Here is a 16,836-nt window from a genome sequence, read left to right as displayed (position 1 = left end):
GGCTCACAGAGGTTGGGCCGAGCCGGAACCAGTGCCTGGCGCAGCGCTGCAGCCGAGCCCACGTGCCCGCGCGGTCCGCAGCCCGCGCTCCGCGGCGCCCCGGGCTCCGCCGCTCTCGCTGCGGAGGAGGCGCGACAAGGGCTGCCTTGCCCGCGGGAGTCCCTGATGGATCCGGGAGACCCGGCTGCGGGCAGCCAGAAGCCGCCCTCCCTGTGCGCGCGGGTCTGCGAGGCCCCAGGATGGAGCTAAACCGCGCTACACCTGCGACCCCGGCCCGCGCGCTGGCCGGCAGAGAGGGTCGCGGTCCGCAGGCTGGATCCTGACTGCCCCCTGGTTTCCTTTGTCTCCCCCTCCTCTCCTAGGATGCCCGGGACCCAGTCAGCAGTGGCAGCAAGAAAAACGGGCTCGGTTTCAATGTCGACCCAGGCAATTCGGGAGGCTGGAACCTGTCACAGAAACAAACGCAAAACAGACAGCGCATCCCAAAGGATGTCTTGAATTAGCCACTCCGTGATTGCTGTTCTTCACTGCGTAATATTTCAAGTGGAAAGTTATTTTATTTGCAGTAAGTTGAAGATTGGAAAGCTCTGGACGCCACTCCAGACCCTTCAGTTAACCAGCCCTCTGAGCCTCCTTCACAGCCGCTCGTCTTCCCAGACTCCCGCTTTATTCATCTGTAAATGAGGGCGATGGACCACACGGCTTATAATGTGTCTCCAAATTCTAGGAATTCCATGCTTTAAATTATTTTAATCATTTTCTGATAAAGCATAATAATTGACAGTGTTCATTCTTAGCCATACGACCCTTTACCTCCACTGTAGTCTATAGTAAAATAATCTCCGCCTTCCCCCTACCCCCAAAGGCATGACAAAAACTTTAAAAGTGTCTACTGCGGTGCCGCCATTGTGGACAACAGTGTGGCAGTCCCTCAAAAAATTAAAAATAACATTACTGTGTGATCGAGCAGTTTTACTTGTGGATAGATGCCCAAAAGAATTCAAAGCAGCGTCACGAAGAGGTATTTGTGCACCTATGTTCATGGCAACATTATTCACAATAGCCAAGAGGTGCAGGCAAGTCAGATGTTTGTCCATGGATAAATGGATACACAAAATTGGATGAATGGATAAACAAAACCTGGTATATACATACAATGTATATTCTGTTACATATTACAACATGGGTGAACCTTGAGGACTAAGTGAAGCAAGCCAGTCATGAAAAGACAAAAACAAAAAGACAAAAACCATATGATTCTACTTATATGAGGGACCCAGAGTCATCAAATTCATAAAGACAGAAAGTAGAATGATGGGTGCCCGAGGCTGGGGGCAAAGAGAATAGAGAGTTTAATGGGGACAGAGTTTCGGTTTTGCAAGATGACAAGCGTTCTGGAGATTGGTTGCCCAACAATGCGTGTACTTAACACCACCAAACTGCACACTTAAAAATGGTGAGGATGGCAAATTCTGTGTTACGTGCATTTTACCACAATTAAAAATTCGACAAAATGTGTAAGTGTCTATCTTAGGTCAGACACAGAACCAGCGGAAGAGGCGTGAGTTAAGTGAGGTACAGAGAGAGGGAAACAATGAAGCAGGCTGGTTGGTAACGGGCCTTCCACTTGCCAAGATCTAATGCATGACCTTTTATTTATAGCTTGATTCCTGCAAGCTTTAAAAAAAACTCGATTCCAAGTTTACGCAAGATCAGCTCGGGGATGAGGTGCTGCTGTTCAAGGACACAGAGTCATGAAGATACCGCTGCTTTTCAAAGAATCTTATAGACACACGCTGGATCGCTGTGGGGAGGGGCGGTCAGAGGGGAGAAATTAGGAATGGTTTCTGTGCGCACCTGATTCGTTCCCTGGAAATCGGTGGAGAAAGGTAATTCTAGAAAGAGCTAATTTTATGGACGGAAAAATTTTGGAGTGTGAGGTACGGAGTACCATTTAGAAAGTGAGATAGTGCCCACTGTTCTTTGAAGTGTGCCGAGGGTCATATCTATTATGGTACCTGATTTATTGCTCACGACACCCGTTAGGAAAGGTTGCCTTACATTCTCTAGAGCCCTACATCGCATCGCTAAATTTGCACACCCGAGTGTAAATGGTGTTTCCAGAGATCATGATATGAAGCCCATTATAAAGAGGCTGTTAAAGGGGCAAGAAGCAACCAGGAGAAATAAGATGAACAAAGAAATTGGAAGAGTAAGTTTGTTTCTGGGCTGAATGGAGCGTCTTGCATGAGTCTTGCAAACTGTATTTTATCTAGATTCTTACCACCGTAAGGCTTCGCTGCTACATAGCCACGAGTAAGCGGCCATTCATTTGAGAACAACGCGCAAAGATCTCCCTCTCCTCCTTCAACGATGGTGACATATTTTCGATGGCAACCTATAGATGAAATGCTTTAATGTCATCTTTTAAATCTGAAGCTTTATGTTTTCCTGAAAACAAGGGACAAGTAAAAGGAATATTTGAATAGGATTTCTGTGACTCCAGTTGAAATATAAACTATAGAGTTCATCTTTCTTTACACATCTTTTATTAACAGAATTTGAACGCACCAGTTGCCAAAGAGCAGACAATACCAACTGTTAGTTAGCAAGGATTCGGAGCCATGGGTAACTCTCGCCCACTGCTAGTGGGACTCTAAATTGGTATAAGCATTTTGGAAGAGAATTTGACATTACTTACTAAAATTAAACATGTGCATACCCTACACCCATCGGTTTCACCCCAGCTATATATACACCTTAGAGAAACTCACGTGTACCAGGAGACATGTACCAGAGTGTTCATAGCATTATCATTTGTAATATCGAAAAATGAGGGAAAACGAATGAACTACAGTTTCCTAAAACAACGTGGATGACTCTCAAAAAATATAATGTCGAAGGGGGGGGAAAGCAAGTCATGGAATAATAGACACAAAGGCAAAATTAAACAATATTTACTTCAGGAATATATTCATAAGGGGCATAAAGAAAGTGAAAAAATAATTATGACAAAAGTCAGGATTTTTCTCACCTTGGCAACACTCCGTTGTTTTTTTAACCTCTGTGATGGGGGCTGAATGTTCGTTTTATTATTATTCTTTAAACTATATAATTAGTTTTATATACTGCTATGAATGTGACGTATTTCACAATGAAAGAAAACTTAAACGGAAGCTTGACACAACACTGCCACCTCTGAAATAGTCTTATCCAAACAAACAAACAATGTTTGAATCTGATTAAGATCCGAGATCCAACTATCGATTTATAGGAAATACATGGGACAGTGGAACAGGGTAAACAATGACACGATAATCCAATCAGAAAATTCCAGACCCCAGAAAACTTTATAGAACAAGTAACAGTTTCTTCAACAAAAATTTATAATACAAAAAGAGAAAGCATTGGAGAGATAACCTATAGACTAAAAAAAACAAACAAAACTAACAGCTATATCAAGGAATTTCAACGTGCAATTGAAGAATTTTTTTTCTTGGATTCTAATTTATGCAAACGAACTGAAAAAAGAAAATAATCAAGAAAAGGTGACTCCGATTTTATCTTTGACATTATTGTTTAAAAATTTGTGTGCGATGATATTACCGTTATGTATTTTTTAAATAGTGCCTAGCTTCCTAGAAGTGCATTTGAAACCTTTACAGATAAAAATGACATAAAATGAGAAGATTGAGAGAGGAATAGGGAATAACTAAAGAGTTTAGGGCTTCTTCGATGATGATGAAAATGTTGTAAAATTAGAATATGGCAATGGTTTTACAACTCTATAAATATACTAAAAACCATAGAGTTGTACACTACCTAGGTGAACTATAGGGCATGTCAATAAAACTGTGAAAAATGATATAAAGTCTGGAATTTTCTTCAAAATAATTTGATGTGGGGGGCTTGAGTGGAGGAATCAAAATCGGCCATGTGCGACAGCTACTTGAGAGAAATAAACTTTGATCGTATTCCGTCCACTGGATCTTGGGGTCTCTTTGTAACAAAGGCTTAGGCTGTACCCTGACAATTTTCATTCCCACCATTTCTTCATGTAAACCGGAAGAGAGAGTCATAGTGAACCAGAACTTCAAACTCATTATTGTCTATCTGGTTTCTCCACTGTTTCTGTCTGGAAGGACCCATTCCCCCATCTCACCATTTCCCTTGCCTCTTCCAGTCTGTCTAGCTCTTATTCACCTTCTAGATTTATCCGGGACTATTCTATGGCCTCCCCACCGCACCCTAACTGTGCGTCAGGTAGATCCTCTTGTTTCTCAAGTCTGTGAATAGGACTGTATGTTTGTCCCTCTCCAACCCACACCCCGCCCACAGCCTGAATTGTGATTCGCACTTGTATTCATAGACCTTAACACAATGACTAGCGGATGGTATGCTCTCGGAAGTCATTAAGCGTTCGCTGCATGCCTTGTTGAATTTGTTGACAGGTTTCTAAAACTCTTTTTGATACAGATAATTTCAAACGCACAAGAAAAGCAGAGGGGACAATCAGCTGGTCCATGGAACCATCAATCGCGATCATTTTGCCATTCCTGGGGATGGATAGAGGGTCTTCACATCAGAGCAGGCATTTTCAAATGGAGAGGCAATAAAAGAAATAAAGAGTTATTCTGCATTCCTTCTTTCAATCAACACCTAATAAATGCCTTCGGCGTGTGGGCACTGGAGTCACATAGGTGAGGAAGAAAATTCTCATCTTCGAAAAAGAGGCTGATCTAATGTGACTCGACAGCCACATAAACAAATCCTTGTACCAAGGGATTCTAGGGGCCCAACGGAAAGCATGGCCGGTTCTCTGCAAAACATTCTCCCAGCCTAGAAACTCCGGCTTGATCTCATGGAAACTGCTTTCTCTGTAGCCCTCTCAAAGGCTCCTTCTTTTCCTCCAATTCCATATATGGTGGAGCCTAGAATGTGAGCACCTCCTAGCTATTCCCTGCTCCTTACAAACCATTACCTCTTTTTTGCCCTCTTTTAAAAAGAGTATTCTTTTCCCAGCAGAAGTATATATGCTTAACACGCACACACACACACATATACACACGCACACAAAAGGGGGGGAGTACACAGCATACACAAATACCTGTAAGTACCAACTAGTAACTATTAACAATTTGATGTTACTCCATCCAGATTTTTATCTACACATGCTTGTATACAGAGATTTTTTTTAATTTACGTTTAAAAAATAAGGTCATCTTAGACATGCTCTTTTATAGCTTGCTTTTCAAAAAATCAAATATCCATGTTGATTTTTCTACAAAGTTAGAAATTCCATCATAGGGATGAATCGTAATTTATGTAATCAATCCACATTGTTGGGCATTTTACAGTTCTTTTTATTTATTTTAGTTAATATTCAGTAAGGTTACAAATTTTAGAACTTAGTTTTCTAAAGCTGTGGAGCTCAACTTACAAATCTTATTTTATTCATAAATCTAATATAGTTTGTCTTGAAATTTAAAACACTCGTTTTTATTTGTACTTGATTAATACTCAATCATCTTATAAATTTCAAGTATTAATTATAAATTTATTATTAAATCTCCCTAAACATTTAAGATTTTTACCAAATTCTCTTAGACATTTCAAACTACAAGTCACACATTTAGTCAATTTATTCCTCTTTAGCACTTCAAACACCTAATGAAGTCTAATCAAACTTCCACAGCATTTAAGGAGTATTTACATGCGTAATAAGGCAAAACTTGTAGACTTAATAATCAGGTTCCCTTAAGTGATTAAACATTGATCACAAGTTTAGTTAAATATTTCTAAATATTTCACTTAAAAACGTAAGTCTATTGTTGGTGGGATTGCAAATTGGTATAGCTGCTTTGGAAAACAGTATGGAGGTTTCTCAAAAAATTAAAAATAGATATACCTTTTGACCCAGCAATTGCACTTCTGGGTATTTACCCAAAGAAAACCAAAACAATAATTCGTAAAGATCTATGCACCTCAATATTCATGGCAGCACAATTTACAATAGCCAAGATATGGAAGCAATCTAAATGTCCATCAACAGATGATTGGATAAAGAAATTATGGTTCATATATACAATGGAATATTTATCAGCCATTAAAAAAAAAAAAGAAATTCTACCATTTGCAACGACGGGGATGGACCTTAAGGTTATTATGCTAAGTGAAATAAGTCAGACAGAGAAAGATAAATACCATATGATTTTACTTATATGCAGAGTCTAAGGAACAAAAAGAACAAACTAATCAAAAATGGACTCACAAATATAGTAGACAATTTGGTGATGGACAGAGGGGAGGGGGGTTGGGGGGCTGGGAAGATGGGGTGAAGAGTTAAAGAAGTACAAATTAGTCGTTGATAGTTGATCACAGGGCTGGGGAGCACGGCAGAGGGAATGCAGTCAGCATTAATATGATGGCAGGTGGAGGGCCAGGGGAGGGAGGGAGCAATTGGGGGGATCGTTTTATGAACTATGTAGATGTCTAACCAATGTATCGTGCTCTTGAAACTAATTTAAATAAATAATTTTTTAAAAAGTAAGTCTAATGTGTCAGACTCTCTTAAACATAAAATATCTCAAATCGTGAAGAAAACAAACTACAACAGTGATTACAAAACTGATTACAAATTGTACACCTGAAACTTACTGGATTTTGTTAACCAATGTCACCAAAAAATAAATTTTAAAAAAATTTTAAATAAAAATAAAGAATGGAAAGGAAAAAAAAACTCATTACAACTCCTGTACAAAAATATTAACGTTGTGATTTGGCATCAATTTTTTTCCCATCCAAAAACTTATTTTTGTACTTTCCCAGAATTGCAAATTCACTCATCTGACTAAGAGAAGCTCAGGCTGGCTGCGACCTGTATTTAAGATCATAGGTTATAGATCTGGCATCAGGAGATGAGCACCTGGGTACACCTTCCAGTCTTTATTTGACTGATCATTTATTCAAACGAATTTTTTTTCAATTAAAATCCAGTACCTGAGGTATTCCTCCTTGTCGCTACCACTCTTTTAAAACTGTAACCTCTTAAACAACTTTTCATTTCCTAAATCGAGTTGAGGGGATGTCGTACCCCCTCTTAGTTACTCTCATCATTCATTTGCACCTCTCCACCCGACCGTTATCATGGTGATGTCCACTCGTCCAACCATCTACCCTCAAAAAACATAGACACCCTTGCTGCCAACAACTTTGATTGCCATTCACCAGTTTATTTCCATGGTTACACCACTCGAAACTCCTGTACCTCGGAAATCTTAAATTTCAATACACCGAGTTAATAGCAACTCTCGATCAATCCCTAGCCTGCACCTTAATTCAAATCGAATTAGATTTGAGTGATTAAAAATCTGCTGGGGTTAATCTGGACGGTGAGCTTCAGCAGACTTTTAAGGAAGGAGAAGGAAGAACGTGGTTTGATGGAGAGAAATATAAAGGATCTGTCATCAAGCGAGATGCCAGCTATGTGATGGCTGTGTAGGGAGAGCTTGGTGGGTGAGTCAGGCCACAAGGGAAAGCTTCTGTTGGGGTACAGTGAGGGGTGAGTTAGTTAGACAGAAGGAGGAGGGTCAATTTTATATGAGGGATTTAACTGGAAATGGGAATTGGGTATTATTCTCAGAGCAGCACAAATTTGCAGGTCACGGAAAAACAGCAGGAAGACTTAAACCTCGACAGTGACATGGAAGAGTCTTGAAGGGTGACGAGCCATTACGTGCCTACAGACAAAATCATTCCTCAGCACTCTGGCTATGGGTTTTTATAAAATACGAGTTTCAGAGAATTTTAGTGACGCAGTTATGATTTTAGAGGATGAACCATATTTTGTATATTTCGCGGTGTTGTTCCTCGTAAATCACGAACATCATCCCTAAAGATCCCAGCATCCCAGCAAACAGTAAGCAAATGTCTTCAGTCAGTTAGGATTACAATAAACACATAGGTATCAAAGACATTCGATTACATCTCTAGATTATGGATAATAATTTTTAAAGAGTCACTTTAACTAGAGACTCTCCTGGCTTCAATCAGCCTCCATGAATGAAGGCATTATTAATCGATTTTGGTTAAAGTTAAAATGGGTCATGATTACCTTACTCCTTCCTGGCGGCAGGCAGCTTTTAAGATGGTCCCAAGGATCCGCATCTCCTGGCATTTATGTCCTTGTGTGAAAACCTCTCCTGACTGTAGGCTGGACCGAATGAATCACTTCGAACACACAGAAAATTGGAAAAGTGACAGCAAGCCATTTATGAGGTTGGGTCACAAAGAGATGGAAGCTTCCGTCTTGCTTCTCCTGTGTCCTCTGTCACTCACTTGCTCTGAGAGAAGTTACCGAATCGTGAGCTTCTCCATGTGGCAAAACACTAATGTGTCCGACCAAGAGCCAGTGAGGACGTGAGGCGGGACAACAGGCACCTAATGGGAGTTGAAACAGTGATCCTCCCCATTCGGTCCTGAAGCCCTGGCTTTGATTGAAGCCTGTGGGAGCCTGGGAGCCAGGAGGAATCGCCCTAAGCCACGCCCTGAATCCCCACCCAGAAGATCTATGAGATAACAAGCACTCCTTGTTCGAAGCAGAACATCATTAAATTCCACAAAAGGATGAAAAGTTGGAGTGCATTGAAAATAAAGAAGAATGAGAATTTATTAGTAATCATATGTAAAAAATTATATATTTTTCTATCATCAGTATAAAACTGCCTCTGGGTTGTCATTTTTTTAGGAGGATGAATGCATTTGTGCTGGTTCATCCACACATCAGTCTTCATAATTTGTAAGGGTCGTTGGTTTAAAATAAAATTCCTCCTCTGGATATTCCAATCTCAGTCAAGTCCTACTTTATCACTACAGGGTGCTAGGGTAGCGGGCTGTAGTGGTACCACAACGCTCGTTCCAGTCTCTGGCCATCTTCACGTGGTCAGTCATGCCCCAATCTGTGCCCCCCACTGTTCTCGACAAGCTGATATTTATTGTTATCCAACCTGCTCCTTCAAAGCCACGGCTGCCCACAGGAACGCCGCCGTGGTCCAGGTCTGAATTTGTATTCTAAATACTTGAACCGTGTTTGCATTTACTAAAATTTAGAGTTAAAAAAAAAGTAGATTTGCATACCCAAACTGTTCCAAACCTACTTAAAAGTTTTCCGATAAACATAAATTGAGTATCAGTTTCCGATAAACAAATTGAGTATCAGTTCTTACATTTCTATTAATTATGATAGTTGTTAAAAGGGAAGTGTAAGGTGCCAATGAGAGACTAAATAGCAGGGACCTGATTTAAATTGGATGGTAAGAGAAAGCTTCTCCGCGGAGAGTCGAACGGAGACCTCTTGAAGGATTTGTACAAGTTTGTCAGACAAAGTGTGTGCGGCGTGTGGAGGAGCCGGGGGGCTGCGTTCCGGGCAGAGGTGATGGCGTGTACAAAGGCCCACGTGGATGCGGAAAGAGTTTTGTGTCCCCAAGAGCTCCAACAGGACCCGTGGGGCTGTGCAGACAGGAGGCGAGCTGGAGAAATACATGATAACATGAGTTCAGGGCTTTCGAGGGCGTGCCCAGGAGTTTAGATACATGTTGAATTCAAGGGGAAATGATGAAGGTTTTAATAGGATGTGATGGGGTGTGATCTGATCTTCCAGTTACAATTTTTACTTTTTACTTTTCCCAGCTGTATTGAGATATAAATTGACATAGAACATTGTGTAAGTTTAAGGCATAAGACGTGATGATTCCATACATGATGATTACAATTAGGTTAGTTAACACATCCGTCACCTCACATAATTACATTTGTGTGTGTGTGTGTGTGTGTGTGTGTGTGTGTGCATGTGCGCGCACGCTGAGAACATTTAAGGGCTACATTCTTAGAAAATTTTAAACTATAATGACCACATTGAGTATTAGGTCCCCTGAACTTATTCACCTTATAACTGGAAGTTTGTACCCTTTGACAACTTTTTTTTTTTTTATGTCGCTTGGCTGTTTTTTGGAGAATGGATTCCACAAGATGCAGTAGGAGGCTAACACAGCCATCTAGGAGAGAGGTGACAATGACCTGAACAAGGGCCTTGGCAGTGGATGGGAAGAGGAGAGGGTGGCTGTATTTTGAAGGTAGGGCGAAGGAGGAGTGCTTAGGATGACGCTCAGGTTTCTTCTCGAAGGAACTGGATGTTTGGAGATGCCCTTTAATAAGATGGGAAAGGCTGGCCAAGGAAGTTTGGAGAAATAGTGAGAATGCGTTTTTTAGAGATGGTACGGTTGCAATGTCCGTGAAAATTCAAGTTCAACGTCAGGTAAGCGTTGCGACATACACATCAAGAAGTCAGACTGAAAGTGTACGTTTGGGAGTCACCAATTAATAGATGTTGTTGTCATCGATTTTTAGTTTAATTCCGCTGTGACTAGAGACTGCATATGATTTCAGTCCTTTGAATTTCGATGAGAACTACTTTATGGATCAGCATGTGGTCAGTTTTATAAATGTTCTGTATACATTTGGAAAGAATGTATGTTCTGCCATTGCAGGTACCCAACAGGGCAAACTTATTAATCAGATCTGCATTTTCTGTATCCTTACTGATTTTGTCTGCTTAGTCTATCAGTTATTGAGATATGTCCCATTTTGAGTGTGGATTTGTCTATTTTCTTTTTAGTTTGGACAATTTTGCATTACCTGTTCTGAGTATGTATTATATATACAAGTTTGGAGCTATTAAATCTTTTTGGTGACTTTAACTTATCCATACGAAATGTCCTTTGCCTCTACAAGTACTTCTTGTTGGTCTGAGCTACACATAATTTACCAGCCTTTTATTTATGATCAATTTTTTGATTCCTGATTTTAAGGTAGCATACTGTGGTATACTTTTCAAAGATGGCTTCAACAATATCTCCCATCCCACATACTCTTCTAGAAACCACTTTCTCATCAAAAAGGTAAGAGTAATCCCCTACCCCTTGCATCTGGGTGAGTGGATGCCTGCTTCCATGATGAGTCTGTGGTGGAAATGACGTTGTGTGACTCTGGTGACTCGGCCACCATGCTGCCCAGGCAGCCTGTGTTTGAAGATGAGGTGTAGCAGAACTGAGAGTCTCGGCTGACAGTCCCGGGCGGTCTCCTATGTGACAACTAGCATCAACTTGCCAGCCATGTGAGTGAGACCTCTTGAAAATGGATCCCCAGCTCCTAGATAAGCTGTCCTAACTGACTGCACGGGGCAGAGATGAGCCATTCCAGACACACACAACAGAAATTGCAGATTCAGGAGGAGAAATCAATGACTGCTGTGGTTTTCAGCCACTAAGTTTTGGCGTGATTTGTTATTCAGCAGTAGATAAGCAGAGAGTGGAATAGAATCTTGTGGGCGGGTTAGCGTTGTTGTTCTGGATTACTTGGAGTTAGTGCTCTGATCTGATTAGGTTTAAAGGTATTATTTATCCTGTTTCCACTGGTAATGGGGGCACAGGTTAACTGAGCCATTGAATTAAGGGTTGAGATTGCACCTGGCCATATTTGGCTTTTCACGCTCGTAAATCAAAGAAGGGAATTCTTGTGGTAACTGGGGGTGACTGACCCTAAATATGCAGGGGAAACGGGACTGCTGTCACACTGATAGATAGGACAATCTTCTTGAACACAGGAGGCCTCCTGGGGTGTTCGGACCACTCCCCTGCCCAGTGACTAAAGCCAAGGGCAAACGAGGACAACCCCTAACAGGCAGGACTGAAGGCTTGGGACGAAGGCTCAGGAATGAAGGCTTGGGTCACCACAGCCGATAAGGAGTCATGAATGGCCAATGGCATTTGCTGAAGGTCAGCCATGACCTTGTGATTAGGCTGAAAAAACAGGACTGGAATGGCTCTTTCTTCTTTCGGATTTGAATATATTTGACTACATTAAACACCTTCTTCCTCTCCCCTCCAAATCCCCTACCATTTGACATTGGTGTTAATAGTAGGTTACAGGATATCAATAGGAGAGTGTGTGTGATTCAGTTAGGAGTGAGTATCTCCCAAAGATGGACAAGGAGACTGTATCCTCCTCTGCAGGGAAGGTTGCTCATTTTAGGTTTATGAAGGTTAGCTGATCGTCTTCGCTGGACCCATGACTTTGCTGCCATTTTTACTTTCAGGGAAAAATATTTAAAGGAAGAGCATGCAGAGATACCAAGTTGACAAGTCAAGGACTGTGGTGGCTTTGTGCTATGTCAAATTAGCTAAACTAGAACTTGAATTTAGCAGAATTCGTTTCCCAGTACGGGTCTTCATTAGTGCTGAGCACAGGAGGAATTTGTATGTGATTTGGAATTTGGCAGTGGAGGGCGCCGGGCACGTGGCCACTGCTCTGCAAAGTGCCCTCACGGGTGTGGGGACGCGCCAGGGAGTGAAGTTCCTTCACCTTCTGTTTTTATGGTTCCTGGGCCAGGTGTACACACGATACCACGACAACCTTGACATCTGTGGGAAACAAACGTGGGTTCCAGTTCCTCCTCATGAAGCCCAGTTGTCCTATTAGGCTCCAGCGTGGCCTTGCTCCTGTTCGCATCCAGCGCCCAGTCCACACTGTTGGCGAGGATGCCCCACGGTGGCTCCGGCTGATGCAGACACCAGCGCTGCACAGACGTCCCCGACTGCATAGAGCTAATCTTTACAACAAGCCCCTTATTCTTCATCCCTCATGGTGGTTGTGCTTCTCTGATGGAACCCCGATACACACGTCTTCCTTTTTTCTTAATCCAACTTAGAGTCTTTTTTTTTTTTTTAAGAAACTTTATTTTCCCTCATCCTTATTTCCATTTCCTGTTTCAGAGTCTGTTGAAGAACAGCTTAAGGCCTGAGCAGGGGGAGCTGAACAGACGGATCCACAGGGCACCCACCTGCATGCTTTCGTTGGTTGAGCAGTAAACTTTCTTCTGGTTTGCATTCAGGCAAACATCAAAAATCCAAACTAAACTCTATTACCTTGCTCTGTATTGGGTGAAGTGAGGGGGTTGACAGACTGTGCAAAAGACAGTTTCTTGCTTTCGGGGGCATCATTTTAATTTTACTAATGGCATATCTTATTAAGAGTCTCGCTTTGATGAATATATATTTCTTTTCAGCAAGTCTCCTGATTTAAAGCTTTTTGTCAGGGTATAAACTTGAAAAATCTGCACTGAAACAAATATCTAATCTTTGAAATAGTAAAATCGATTATTTATGTTGAACTATATTGAATATAGAACGATCAGATTTAAAACTATGATAATGAGCATATCACATGTAGTAGAAATATTAAAGTGCTTTTCTGGAGTAGGGTCGCCAACGGAAATGGTGGCAGTGGGCTTTGCTCAGTCAAAGGTACTTCTGAAAGGCTGGTGCTAGCTGAATGGAAGCATAACAACGATATGCTTGGTTTTCAGGGTTATTTCCAAATTACAATTAATTTGGAAATATTCTCATGGGAATATAATACAAATGAGTCTCTCAGTCCTTTGAAAACTTGTAAAGGTAGTACATTGCTTTTGCTACCATGAAGACTCAAAAATCTGAACAATATATACAAGTATGTAAGTATGATGACAGTGATGACTGTTCTAGCAGGTCACAGATACTCGAAAAAATCTCAACATAGCAGTTATTTCTAAGTGCCACGAATAGGAAGGCTTTGTTTTTAGTGCACCAAAAATCTGTCAAAACGAGGTTAACACTGGGCAGTTGCTAATAGCTTTGTATGGAATTACAGAGCAGAACACAGAGCATGAGATGACAGAGAAATTCATGAATATACGAGAAATATATATAAAGGCAGTTTTGAACTTCATTTCTGGGACTCAGAAATAGTCGGCCCTCACTTATCCATATGCAGTTTCCACTCTAGTATTCTGATGCTCAATAACACAATCACCCACCACTCAGATGTGACTTTTCCCTCCCAGTTATTGGTACTTAATACAAACTAATATTAACATTAGCTTTTAGCAATCTGTTGCTAGGGGAATGTTGCTGGAAGCTGCCCAGACAAAAAGTAATTCTCACACTATATCCCAAAGCAAACATAATTGATGGATTATTTGCAGTTTTGAATATAATCTTCATTAGCATGAGAATGACTCAGAGTTGACTAAAGATTTATTTCCAGTTAAAGATACTCAAGCATGAGCCTTTCCTAAAGAGACACACCTACCTACTATAGGAGTAGGCAGTTGCCTACAAAATGTGTTCTTAGGAGATACACAATGCAAGAAAAGTTAAGACCCTTAGATAATTTTTATCTGCGTCATGCCTTTTCCATTTAACAATAGATCTTAGAGAATAATGGCACACACAGTTCTTTCTGTGAACACTTCTAAGATTCCAACTTGGCTATTATCAACAACGCCTCAGACGAACATTGTTCTTCATGCCTTCTTGAGCACAAAAGTGTGTTTCTAGGGTAGATAACTAGAGTAGCATTGCTAGGTCATAGGCTGTGAATATTTAAAGTGTATAGGTATTGCCAAATTGCCCTCCAAAGTAGCTGTATCAGCTAACCCTCCTACCAGCAATGTTTGTTCCTGGGATTTTCATTTATTTTTATTAGATCCATCAATTAATTAATTACTATGTTCTTGGGATTTTGAGAAACAAAAACGTTTTTGGTTTTGATTACAAAAGGTTCACAATAGAAAGGAACGGATACCTTAAAAATTATTTAAGTGCGAAACTTTACATGGTCACGAAGTAAGAGGCAAAAAAGAGAAGATACTGGAAGAATGACTAAATTCCTGGGGAGACGCTAGGGGCGGCTCAAAGCACGAGAGAAAAGCTTAGTCCTAGATAGAGGGGCTCCTGTTCTAATAAGTTAGGGTAGTGCTTTCTTTTTATGGCTGTATTAAGTAGAAAGCAGAAGGTTTGGGATGAGGGGATTAAAGAAGGTGGACAAATTTTAAAATAGGTTATATAGGGAAAATGGGAAGGCCTGTGACCAGAACGGTGTCTCTCAAAGCGTGTTCAAGGAACACTAACTCCGCGAGGTGACTAGAGAAAAGTGTTCTGTAGTTAAAAATTTTTGTAAATTCTGCTTTTAGCGATTTAAAACATATTCACATATTAAAGGCTCTGAAAAAGATCTGAAGTAAATAAAGTCGTTTAACTGTTTTCCAAACTTTCTCAACAATAAAACTTTTTTCTTTGTGGAATACCAACTAAAAGGCTGTCGAGCCAGTGTTTCATGAAATATACCTTGAGAAACACGGTACAAGCAAAAATTTGAAGAAATGGCCAGAGTGTCCAGCTTATCTTCATAAAATTTATTTGAAAACAGAACAAAACCAAAAATACAGAGAATAATTGAACATCCATGTACTCCTCAGAATTAAAACGTTAAGATTAAGTGCCAGTAAATTTCAGTGCTTTTTTTCTTATTACAGAAATAACATGTTCATGACACAAATTTGGAAAGTAGAAGAAAAATAGGAAAAACCAACTCTGTCATCCTACCACCTTAGTAAAACTACTGTTTTGAGAAAGTTACTTTAATCTGTATTTATATTAGGTTTTTTTACTGTTTACATCATTACAGTAATATAGCATACATAATTTTGTATAACGTTAAATATTTACACTGTATCATAGCAGTAGTATACATTTTCATAACTATCATTTTTAATAGCTGCATAACATTCCACGTAGAAAGTCTACTATTTAACCATTCCCCTTGCTTTTAGAATTTAGGTTGTCTCATTTTTTATTTGTTTGCAATGAGCACAATGGAGCATGAAACTTCTTATTTATAGTTATCTGCCAAGTAGATAACAGTTCAAAGGTTTTTGAAAAAACACTGCTCACTTGCTTGAGGGAAAGACTGTACCATCGGCAATGTATTAAAGTACCCGTTTGCTGTTTTCCCCAATCCAATTCAGGTTTCGTTTTGTTAGTGCGGGTCAATTTTGCCAGCCGATAGAGATTTACAAATCCTAACCTGTCATTTACTGAATTCCGTATCCCCACTGGTTTTGCAACACACCGTGATCTGCTAAATGTGCTATGTTTCTTCATCTGGGCCAGAGATAACATTTTTTTCCTCATAAAAAATAGTCTAAGGACAGAGCCCAAAGGAGGGCTGTAAAGACCATGTTGACATCTATTGATACCATATTGTTCAAAAAGCTCCAAAGCCACTTTATCGACATTTCCATCATGAGCAATGAAAGTGTACCGAAGTCACCTAACTCTAGTTTTCTCCATCTTGTTCATCAGGATTTAAGAGAAAACTTTGGCAAATGTGGTATTGAGGGGTGATTTATCTTTGCATTTCCCTCATCATTCCCAGTAACTCTTGAGGGCACATGCTATATCTTACACATTTCTATATTTCAGAGCCTAGCATAGCATAGGCTTGGTACATAGTCCATAGTAGATTCTCAATAAAGATTTGTTCAATGATATGCTTCATTTGGCATGAACTTAATGAATCGCTGTTGTCTCACCATAGACACCATTTTCCAAGCCATCCCTGGACGTGTATGTTCATTTAGAAATGGCAAAACGCGTAATGGAAAGAGCACATTGTTTTGTGAGTGGAAATCCCGAGTTTAGTCTCGGCTTTGCATTTCACAAGTTGGTAATACTGCATAACTCCAGGCCTTACTCAGTTTGCTCATCTACAAAATGGTGACAACCCATCTTCTTTTACTTTCCACACGGGATTCTTACAGGGATGGAAATGTTTTTTTTTTCCTAAAGGGAAACCTGATTATGTCCTTACTTGACTTTTGAAAACCCCGTAATTGCCCTGGAGAAAAAGTCCCATCCTTTACCGTGCCGTATAAGGACTTTTGTGAAATGGCCCCTGCTC

The sequence above is a fragment of the Pteropus alecto genome, unplaced genomic scaffold (assembly GCF_000325575.1).
Source record: "Pteropus alecto unplaced genomic scaffold, ASM32557v1 scaffold80, whole genome shotgun sequence".
Classification (NCBI taxonomy): domain Eukaryota; kingdom Metazoa; phylum Chordata; class Mammalia; order Chiroptera; family Pteropodidae; genus Pteropus; species Pteropus alecto.
Note: the sequence above shows the minus strand (reverse complement) of the source record.